The following is a 12,280-nucleotide window of genomic DNA, read 5'->3' on the forward strand; positions in this document are numbered from 1 at the left end:
ATTGCTTTTTACTGTACCTCATTGTGGGAACTGGAGCAGCCTCACTCCCTGAGCTGAGCTGCGGTTCTCATTCATCTTATTTAATCCTCACAAACAGAGAGCAATTCACTGTGCTCAGTGCATCCTTTGTGTGACACGCAGAGCTGCTTGAATAAAAGGATCCCAGATCTCAGGGTTTGCAATCCAGGATCCCCCACAATCACAGGTGGATTCCCAGATGCTGCAGAGACACAGAGGGGGCAAGATGATCCCCCTAATCCTGCTAGCCCCTGTCCAATCACATGTGCCAGCTAAGGGGAGCATAAGGTATCCCCAATCCTTTCTACATCCCAGACACCCAAAGCTGAGATCCCTCACACAGCAGAGAAGACAAGATGCTCAGCAATAGAAGGGGCTGCACAATTCTTGGGTAATACCAATTCTCTGAGTTGGAGGGGGAGCAGCAGAAGAGATGGTACAGGCTGCACTGCCTCTTTCAACCCCAAATAGCTTCAGTTGAGAGATAAATGTAAAGGGGCAATCCGACCCTCTTCTCTGCATCTTACTGAAAGCACAGGCAGCCTGTGCAGCTTAACTACTACTAATAATGATGCTAATAAGGGCTGATTTGTGCTTCAGCTTCCCAGATCATTCCATGCATGTATTTGCATTCCTACTCAGAGTAAGTGTGCATTCATTCTCTTTGTCATCTAATTCCAGAGGGTTTTGTACTGGATGCCTCTTCAGAGAAAGCCTATGTTGTTGTAACTCATTGCTTGCCAGGTGCCTGTAAAAATGCGATTTATTTTAACCTTAGAATGATAAAAGCATAAGGATTTCCATTTTTTTCTTTTTTTTCCTGCCAGTTGGAACTTCATTTGGGGTCTATAACCCATGTTAACTCCCTTCAATTATCCTCTAATTCTTGGAATCAATAGAATTTTTGTTTCTTTAAAAAGAGCAACTTAATAAAAACAATAAAGACTTATAATTAGCACCAATGATGCCTGCATTGTAACATTAAAGGGAAATTAACCCACAATGGTGTTGTGATTCATACAGAGCATAGAGTTTTAAAAAAGTTTCCAATTTATTTTAAAGGGACAGTCTAGTCAAAAATAAACTTACATGATTTAGATAGGGCATTTGATTTTAAACAACTTTCCAATTTACTTTTATCATCAAATGCGCTTTGTTCTTTTGTTATTTCTAATTGAAAGCTAAACCTAGGTAGGCTCATATGATAATTTCTAAGCCCTTGAAGGCCGCCTCTTATCACATGCTTTTCTATTTGCTTTTCACAACAGGGGAGTGCTAGTTCATATGAGCCATATAGATAACATTGTGATCAAGCTCATGGCTTGTGGCAGACACTGCACTAATTGGCTAAAATGCAAGTCAATAGATACTAACTAAAAAGTCATGTGATCAGGGGGCTGTCTTCAGAGGCTTAGATACAAGGTAATCACAGAGCTAAAAAGTATATTAATAGTACCGTGTTGGTTATGCAAAACTGGGGAATGGGTAATAAAGGGATTATCTATCTTATTAAACAATAAAAATTCTGGTGTAGACTGTCCCCTTAATGATCTGATTTGCTTTGTTATTTTGGTATTCTTTGTTGAGGAGCAAACCTCTGTAGGTATTGTGCAGGTGTCTGGACTATATGCACCATCTAGCGTTCTTGCAAATACCTAATAGTGCAAAATGTATTTCTGAAAAACAGTGCTTCAGACACATAAATGCTCCTGAGACTACCTACCTGATTTTTTTTTAATCAAAGGATACCAAGAGAACAAATTTCATTTTTTAGAATTGTATGCTCCACCTGAATCATAAAAGACAAATAGTGGGTTTCATTTTTGAATAAAAAAAGCATAAGATGTAAAGAAACTCTGCATTGTGTATCATAAACATCCTCTTTAATAACTTTCTCTAGACATAGAATTATGGTTCAACCCTAATAAAAAAAGCTCTTTTTTCCCTCAGGAAATGTTGACATTTACACTATAATGTCTTTAAAGGGACATGAAACCCATTTTCTTTTCTTTCATGATTTAGATAGAGAATACAATTTCAAAAAAGTTTCAAATTTACTTCTATTATCAAATTTGTTTAATTCTTGTGTTATTCTTTGTTGACGAAACACCTAGATAGTGCATGTCTGGGGCACCACATGACAGGAAATAGTGCTGCCATCTAGTGCTCTTGTTAAAGGGACATGAAACCCAAGCAAATTATTTCATGATTTAGGTAGAAAATACAATTTTAAACAACTTTCCAGTTTACTTCTATTATCAATTTGCTTTATTATCTTGGTATCATTTGTTGAAGGACTATTGGTTTCTAATTGAACATATGGGTGAGCCAGTGACAATTGATATATAAATACAGCCACCAATCAGCAGCTAGAACCTAGGTTCTTTGCTACTCCTGACCTTACCTAGATAAACCATTCAGCAAAGGATAACACCTATTGCTACCCAGCATGCACCCCTACACTTATTGCCACGCAGCATGCTCCCCTACACTTATTGTCACACAGCATGCTCCCCTACACTTATTGTCACGCAGCATGCTCCCCTACACTTATTGCCACGCAGCATGCTCCCCTACACTTATTGCCACGCAGCATGCTCCCCTACACCTATTGTCACACAGCATGCTCCCCTACACTTATTGTCATACAGCATGCTCCCCTACACTTATTGTCACACAGCATGCTCCCCTACACTTATTGTCATACAGCATGCTCCCCTACACTTATTGTCATACAGCATGCTCCCCTACACTTATTGTCACGCAGCATGCTCCCCTACACTTATTGTCACGCAGCATGCTTCCCTACACTTATTGCCACGCAGCATGCTCCCCTACACCTATTGTCACACAGCATGCTCCCCTACACTTATTGTCATACAGCATGCTCCCCTACACTTATTGTCACACAGCATGCTCCCCTACACTTATTGTCACACAGCATGCTCCCCTACACCTATTGTCACACAGCATGCTCCCCTACACTTATTGTCACACAGCACGCTCCCTACACTTATTGTCACACAGCATGCTCCCCTACACCTATTGTCACGCAGCATGCTCCCCTACACTTATTGTCACACAGCATGCTCCCCTACACTTATTGTCACACAGCATGCTCCCCTACACTTATTGTCATACATCATGCTCCCCTACACTTATTGTCACACAGCATGTTCCCCTACACTTATTGTCATACAGCATGCTCCCCTACACTTATTGTTACACATCATGCTCCCTTACACTTATTGTCACACAGCATGCTCCCCTACACTTATTGTCACACAGCATGCTCCCTACACCTATTGTCACACAGCATGCTCCCCTACACTTATTGTCACACAGCATGCTCCCCTACACTTATTGTCATACATCATGCTCCCCTACACTTATTGTCATACAGCATGCTCCCCTACACTTATTGTCACACAGCATGCTCCCCTACACTTATTGTCACACAGCATGCTTCCCTACACTTATTGTCACACAGCATGCTCCCCTACACTTATTGTCACACAGCATGCTCCCCTACACCTATTGTCACGCAGCATGCAGAGAACTATACATCCTTGGGGGGTGTCCTGTGAAAGGCTAAAGCCCGTTGCAGATGTTAGCTTAAGCCAACTAGGCTTGTGCCTAGAGCAACAGAATTTAGGGACGTGAAAGTCTGTGGGGTAGTTCTATGGCATAATATCTAATATTTCATTGATTAGTTGCATTATTCTATTTGATTTAAATACCAGTGATCCACTGTAAGCTAATTGGGTGGATGATCCTGCACTGTGTCTCTGGACTTTAGTTGCTCAAGCTTTGCAAGCTGCAAGGCAGCAAAAAACAGAGTGTACCACTGGCTAAAGTGTGAGCTCTATTGGGAAGAACAGGACAGAGCCTGAAAAAAGGACAACCTCATTAAAACGGGATATCTGTCACCCTATATCAGTAGGAAAATCTGACCAATAGGGCATCTCATTTTAAAATTTTAAATTTCCAAACATTACATTGTATTTTTTTTAATTATTCTTTTCATTGTGATGGAAAAACAGTGCCATAAAACATGTAATCCTCATATAAAAAAAAACAAATGATTAGAATATATATTCATCTTGCAGGACTCATTTTAAAGAATATTCACCCTACTACGTAGGCACCACAAGTCTGCACAAGTGTTTCGTATACAGAATATAAATGATTAGCGCGTTGCACTGCTGCACGTCAGGTACGCTTTCCTTAAATGAACTGGTCCCTATAGGCAAATCTGACCCTTTGTCATATGTTTATATGAGCATTATAATAAAATCAATGTGTTTGTTTAATGTCAAAATGACAGATGCATATTAGAAGTAAAGACCTGATTGAAATTAATTTTTTCTGCCTTTTACATTATAGTGGTTTAGTACCTGAAAATATTAAAATAACTAAATAAATGGGAAAAAAAAAACATATTTAATTTAAGGTACATCAATGTGGAATTTGAAATGTTCCATTGGAAGCACGTTCATGGGTACACATGCACACCACCTATGTATGTATGCTCAGTTTAAATTAAAATCTAGAATATCCCAGTATAATAATTTCCAAAACTAAACATGTACAATTTTAATAGGGTTTATTGAACAGTGGCATTTTTTTTTCATTTTGTACAAAAAACAAAATTCCATGTACCAAACATTTTTATTTTTCATTTATTTAATGTGATTTCTCTTAACACTAGGTAAAAAGAAACAGAAGGCACCTCCTAGTGCAACTCCATTATGGAATCAAATATTAGGTGGATATACTCACGTAACAGGCAGCAATCTCATGTGCTAATACAAATTGACTGGGATCTCTCAGTGTCCCAACTCACTGGCCAACAGACTGAGATGTGACATCCTCTGCTACCGGCAGAGCTAGGAGAATTGACGCTTTATATTCATAATGTTCATACATGTATCAAAATCAAATTTTAAAAGCCAAAGGGAACAATACATTACCTAAGGAATTAAAAACAGAACCGCTACGCATTTCTTGGCTAAAAATGATTTTCTCGGCCAAGAAACGCGTAGCGGTTCTGTTTTTAATACTTTTTTGGTATCTTGTTGTTCCCTTTGGCTTTTATAATTGGATTTTGATAAATTTATGGACATTATGAATATGAAGCACGACTGAGTCAATACTCCTAGCTCTTCCGGACCTCACATCTCAGACTGTTGGCCAGTGAGCTGGGACACTGAGAGATCTAAGTCTGTTCGTATTAGCACATGAAAGTGCTGCCTGTTGTGTGAGTTTATCTGCATATACACCACATGTGCTGTACATTTGATTTCATAAGGGTGTTGCAATAGGAGGCGCCTTTTGATTATGTTTCATCCACAGAGTGGGAGTCTAGCCGTTGAATTGAGAAGAGCAACCAGTGCCGATTACCGTATTATGTTTCATTGTTATAGACTAATATCATGCATTGCCTAGTCTGAGGTTGTTCATCTATCTCATTGACATATTTTATTTGTCTTGCAATATACACAACAGAACTATTCAGCGCTAGGTTCTGATGTTACACCCAATACAATGCAAAGTAGTGATATATGATATAACAAATTGATGACAATAATAACAATGAATGATAATAAATGATAATGAATCTTCCAAAGATAAATGCGGCAAAGTCCTCCACAGAAGTGGATATAATCAGAGTCAATATTGTGCCAAACAGTACCTTTAGCTCTCAAATATAGAGTAATGTTGTTTTTGCTCAAGTTGTACTGTCAGCTTCCAATGCCTTTCTTGTTCTTCTCTCTGCTGCTCCTTTAAATCCCTTCTTTCTCAAGGGATTATGGGATCCAGGATCCAAAATGTATTTACCAAGAAAACAAAGTGCAAAAAGAGAGGATTCAAGTGTAATTGTTAGACACCATAAATAGCGCAATAAGTAAAATGTCTACTCACCAGAGTTATATAAAATGTATTAATTTATTATATAACTCCTGGTGAGTAGACATTTTACTTATTGCGCTATTTATGGTGTCTAACAATTACACTTGAATCCTCTCTTCTTGCGCTTTGTTTTCTTGGCAAAAAAAATTGTCTTGCAATATATAATTTTCTTTTTTATTGCGCCTTCTAAACGTTGGGATTTTTTGATATCCCTAGGTAAAAAGAAGGCTGCTGAAAGTGCCTTTTTTTACTGTTTTATCATTAGGGAGGAGTGTATGGCTGTTTTTAACATTTGAATGGCAGAATAAATGTTCCCCTTGATACACTATTTGTTCTATTAGTCAAGTGTTTATATAGAACACATTTTTTCATTAAAATATTACATTTACTTATCAATTCCTATGAATTCACTTTTAAATATTATATTTTATGTTTAAAAGCAACATTTGCTATTAAAATGTTACATTCAATATATGTTATGTTAAAATGTGTTCCTAAAAATTAATATTAAATATTCAGCATACATTGAGCATTTGTTGAGAACAAACTAAGGCTACCAGCGTTCATTATTTTTAACGAATGTGCTGAAACATTCACCTATCCCTATTAATCACTTGGGACTTCTCTGATAAATTAATTGCTGCCCAAACAAACTGTGTGTAGAAGTGAACTGGCGCCAAATATCTTTAGCGGAGGAAAAAAAAATATTTATCCAGTTTTAGTCATATCTCTGTAACATCTAAATAATTTTTTACAGCACACTAACGGCTAGATTTGGAGTTTGGTGGTAAAAGGGCTGTTAACGCTCCGCGGGTTTTTTTCTGGCCGCACCATAAATTTAACTCTGGTATCGAGAGTTCAAACAAATGCTGCGTTAGGCTCCAAAAAAGGAGCGTAGAGCATTTTTACCGCAAATACAACTCTCGATACCAGAGTTGCTTACGGACGCGGCCGGCCTCAAAAACGTGCTCGTGCACGATTCTCCCATAGGAAACAATGGGGCTGTTTGAGCTGAAAAAAAACCTAACACCTGCAAAAAAGCAGCGTTCAGCTCCTAACGCAGCCCCATTGTTTCCTATGGGGAAACACTTCCTACGTCTGCACCTAACACTCTAACATGTACCCCGAGTCTAAACACCCCTAGCCTTACACTTATTAACCCCTAATCTGCCGCCCCCGCTATCGCTGACCCCTGCATTACACTTTTAACCCCTAATCTGCCGCTCCGTAAACCGCCGCCACCTACGTTATCCCTATGTACCCCTAATCTGCTGCCCTAACATCGCCGACCCCTATGTTATATTTATTAACCCCTAATCTGCCCCCCACAACGTCGCCGACACCTACCTACACTTATTAACCCCTAATCTGCCGACCGGACCTGAGCGCTACTATAATAAAGTTATTAACCCCTAATCCGCCTCACTAACCCTATCATAAATAGTATTAACCCCTAATCTGCCCTCCCTAACATCGCCGACACCTACCTTCAATTATTAACCCCTAATCTGCCGACCGGAGCTCACCGCTATTCTAATAAATGTATTAACCCCTAAAGCTAAGTCTAACCCTAACACTAACACCCCCCTAAGTTAAATATAATTTTTATCTAACGAAATAAATTAACTCTTATTAAATAAATGATTCCTATTTAAAGCTAAATACTTACCTGTAAAATAAATCCTAATATAGCTACAATATAAATTACATTTATATTATAGCTATTTTAGGATTAATATTTATTTTACAGGTAACTTTGTATTTATTTTAACCAGGTACAATAGCTATTAAATAGTTAAGAACTATTTAATAGTTACCTAGTTAAAATAATTACAAATTTACCTGTAAAATAAATCCTAACCTAAGTTATAATTAAACCTAACACTACCCTATCAATAAAATAATTAAATAAACTACCTACAATTACCTACAATTAACCTAACACTACACTATCAATAAATTAATTAAACACAATTGCTACAAATAAATACAATTAAATAAACTAGCTAAAGTACAAAAAATAAAAAAGAACTAAGTTACAGAAAATAAAAAAATATTTACAAACATAAGAAAAATATTACAACAATTTTAAACTAATTACACCTACTCTAAGCCCCCTAATAAAATAACAAAGACCCCCAAAATAAAAAATTCCCTACCCTATTCTAAAATACAAAAATTACAAGCTCTTTTACCTTACCGGCCCTGAACAGGGCCCTTTGCGGGGCATGCCCCAAGAATTTCAGCTCTTTTGCCTGTAAAAAAAAACATACAATACCCCCCCCCCAACATTACAACCCACCACCCACATACCCCTAATCTAACCCAAACCCCCCTTAAATAAACCTAACACTAAGCCCCTGATGATCTTCCTACCTTGTCTTCACCATGCCAGGTTCACCGATCCGTCCTGGCTCCAAGATCTTCATCCAACCCAAGCGGGGGTTGGCGATCCATAATCCGGTGCTCCAAAGTCTTCCTCCTATCCGGCAAGAAGAGGACATCCGGACCGGCAAACATCTTCTCCAAGCGGCATCTTCTATGTTCTTCCATCCGATGACGACCGGCTCCATCTTGAAGACCTCCAGCGCGGATCCATCCTCTTCTTCCGACGACTAGACGACGAATGACGGTTCCTTTAAGGGACGTCATCCAAGATGGCGTCCCTCGAATTCCGATTGGCTGATAGGATTCTATCAGCCAATCGGAATTAAGGTAGGAATTTTCTGATTGGCTGATGGAATCAGCCAATCAGAATCAAGTTCAATCCGATTGGCTGATCCAATCAGCCAATCAGATTGAGCTCGCATTGTATTGGCTGATCGGAACAGCCAATAGAATGCGAGCTCAATCTGATTGGCTGATTGGATCAGCCAATCGGATTGAACTTGATTCTGATTGGCTGATTCCATCAGCCAATCAGAAAATTCCTACCTTAATTCCGATTGGCTGATAGAATCCTATCAGCCAATCGGAATTCGAGGGACGCCATCTTGGATGACGTCCCTTAAAGGAACCGTCATTCGTCGTCTAGTCGTCGGAAGAAGAGGATGGATCCGCGCTGGAGGTCTTCAAGATGGAGCCGGTCGTCATCGGATGGAAGAACATAGAAGATGCCGCTTGGAGAAGATGTTTGCCGGTCCGGATGTCCTCTTCTTGCCGGATAGGAGGAAGACTTTGGAGCACCGGATTATGGATCGCCAACCCCCGCTTGGGTTGGATGAAGATCTTGGAGCCAGGACGGATCGGTGAACCTGGCATGGTGAAGACAAGGTAGGAAGATCATCAGGGGCTTAGTGTTAGGTTTATTTAAGGGGGGTTTGGGTTAGATTAGGGGTATGTGGGTGGTGGGTTGTAATGTTGGGGGGGGGGGTATTGTATGTTTTTTTTTACAGGCAAAAGAGCTGAAATTCTTGGGGCATGCCCCGCAAAGGGCCCTGTTCAGGGCTGGTAAGGTAAAAGAGCTTGTAATTTTTGTATTTTAGAATAGGGTAGGGAATTTTTTATTTTGGGGGTCTTTGTTATTTTATTAGGGGGCTTAGAGTAGGTGTAATTAGTTTAAAATTGTTGTAATATTTTTCTTATGTTTGTAAATATTTTTTTATTTTTTGTAACTTAGTTCTTTTTTATTTTTTGTACTTTAGATAGTTTATTTAATTGTATTTATTTGTAGCAATTGTGTTTAATTAATTTATTGATAGTGTAGTGTTAGGTTAATTGTAGGTAATTGTAGGTAGTTTATTTAATTATTTTATTGATAGGGTAGTGTTAGGTTTAATTATAACTTAGGTTAGGATTTATTTTACAGGTAAATTTGTAATTATTTTAACTAGGTAACTATTAAATAGTTCTTAACTATTTAATAGCTATTGTACCTGGTTAAAATAAATACAAAGTTACCTGTAAAATAAATATTAATCCTAAAATAGCTATAATATAAATGTAATTTATATTGTAGCTATATTAGGATTTATTTTACAGGTAAGTATTTAGCTTTAAATAGGAATCATTTATTTAATAAGAGTTAATTTATTTCGTTAGATAAAAATTATATTTAACTTAGGGGGGTGTTAGTGTTAGGGTTAGACTTAGCTTTAGGGGTTAATACATTTATTAGAATAGCGGTGAGCTCCGGTCGGCAGATTAGGGGTTAATAATTGAAGGTAGGTGTTGGCGATGTTAGGGAGGGCAGATTAGGGGTTAATACTATTTATGATAGGGTTAGTGAGGCGGATTAGGGGTTAATAACTTTATTATAGTAGCGCTCAGGTCCGGTCGGCAGATTAGGGGTTAATAAGTGTAGGTAGGTGTCGGCGACGTTGTGGGGGGCAGATTAGGGGTTAATAAATATAACATAGGGGTCGGCGATGTTAGGGGCAGAAGATTAGGGGTACATAGGGATAACGTAGGTGGCGGCGATTTGCGGTCGGAAGATTAGGGGTTAATTATTTTAAGTAGCTTGCGGCGACGTTGTGTGGGGCAAGTTAGGGGTTAATAAATATAATATAGGGGTCGGCGGGGTTAGGGGCAGCAGATTAGGGGTACATAAGTATAACGTAGGTGGCGGTCGGCAGATTAGGGGTTAAAAATTTTAATCGAGTGGCGGCGATGTGGGGGGACCTCGGTTTAGGGGTACATAGGTAGTTTATGGGTGTTAGTGTAGTTTAGGGTACAGTAGTTAAGAGCTTTATGAACCGGCGTTAGCCAGAAAGCTCTTAACTCCTGCTTTTTTCAGGCGGCTGGAATCTTGTCGTTAGAGCTCTAACGCTCACTGCAGAAACGACTCTAAATACCAGCGTTAGAAAGATCCCATTGAAAAGATAGGCTACGCAAATGGCGTAGGGGGATCTGCGGTATGGAAAAGTCGCGGCTGTAAAGTGAGCGTTAGACCCTTTAATCACTGACTCCAAATACCAGCGGGCGGCCAAAACCAGCGTTAGGAGCCTCTAACGCTGGTTTTGACGGCTACCGCCGAACTCTAAATCTAGGCCTAAATATGTAAGGAGTAATGTTTTGTGAATATAATATGCCTTGCAGATGCTTTATAGAGAATTGGTTGTGTGTGGGTGTGTAAGGGTGTGTGTTAGGGATGGGCGAATGTTTTGCAACATTCGAAAATGTAAAAGATTTTTAACACATTTGTTTATTAGTTTCGAATTTCGAATGTTTGCACAACATTTTAACATTTGTTTTATGTAATAATATTTCTAATGCTCTCTTTAAATGGTAATATTCGAAGTAGAAAAAATTGAATCTATATATTTATAATAGTATTTCTAATCCTCTCTTTAAATGTAATATTCCAATTATGCAATATTCGAAATAGAAACATTCAAATTGATATATTTGTATCTATTATGTATCAGTTTACTAAATTCCCGATTACATAAACTATTGAACTTCTGAATAGTATTTGTTAAATCAAATGTTACATTCAAGATTTCGAATGTGGATATTTGATTTCATTATGAACATTTGAAAACGAAAGTAACATTCGATTACCAAATTTTAATGGATTTTTGTTCTTATCAACATTTGATTGCCCAAAACGAATGTCCACAGGAATATTCGTTCTACCAAACGAATTATACTTTCAGCACATTCACCCATCCCTAGTGTGTGTATGTATGTGTAAGTGTATGTGAATATGTATGTGTAAGTGTATGTGCATATGTATGTGTAAGTGTATGTGCGTATGTATGTGTAAGTGTATGTGCATATGTATGTGTAAGTGTATGTGCATATGTATGTGTAAGTGTATGTACATATGTATGTGTAAGTGTATGTGTGTATGTATGTGTAAGTGTATGTGCGTATGTATGTGTAAGTGTATGTGCGTATGTATGTGTAAGTGTATGTGCATATGTATGTGTAAGTGTATGTGTGTATGTATGTGTAAGTGTATGTGCGTATGTATGTGTAAGTGTATGTGCATATGTATGTGTAAGTGTATGTACATATGTATGTGTAAGTGTATGTGTAAGTGTATGTGCGTATGTATGTGTAAGTGTATGTGCATATGTATGTGTAAGTGTATATATGTATGTGTAAGTGTATGTATGCATATGTATGTGTAAGTGTATGTATGTGTAAGTGTATGTGCATATGTATGTGTAAGTGTATGTATGCATATGTATGTGTAAGTGTATGTGCGTATGTATGTGTAAGTGTATGTGCGTATGTATGTGCAAGTGTATGTGCGTATGTATGTGCAAGTGTATGTGCATATGTATGTGTAAGTGTATGTGCGTATGCATGTGTATGTGCATATGTATGTGTAAGTGTATGTGCATATGTATGTGTAAGTGTATGTGCGTATGTATGTGTAAGTGTATGTGCGTATGTATGT

At 38.2% G+C, this 12,280-nt stretch overlaps 1 protein-coding gene across 1 annotated transcript in view; it reads right to left on the reverse strand.

Annotated features, from left to right (window-relative positions):
- Nucleotides 1–341, reverse strand: part of B3GAT1 (beta-1,3-glucuronyltransferase 1) — a 187,350-nt gene extending 187,009 nt beyond the window's left edge. The window contains exon 1 of the mRNA XM_053691521.1: nucleotides 18–341. The gene's annotated coding sequence lies outside the window, so the exon portion shown is untranslated. The remainder of the gene's footprint in view (nucleotides 1–17) is intronic.
- Between the last annotated feature and the right edge of the window lie 11,939 nt (nucleotides 342–12,280).

This window comes from Bombina bombina, chromosome 8 (genome assembly GCF_027579735.1).
Source record: "Bombina bombina isolate aBomBom1 chromosome 8, aBomBom1.pri, whole genome shotgun sequence".
Classification (NCBI taxonomy): domain Eukaryota; kingdom Metazoa; phylum Chordata; class Amphibia; order Anura; family Bombinatoridae; genus Bombina; species Bombina bombina.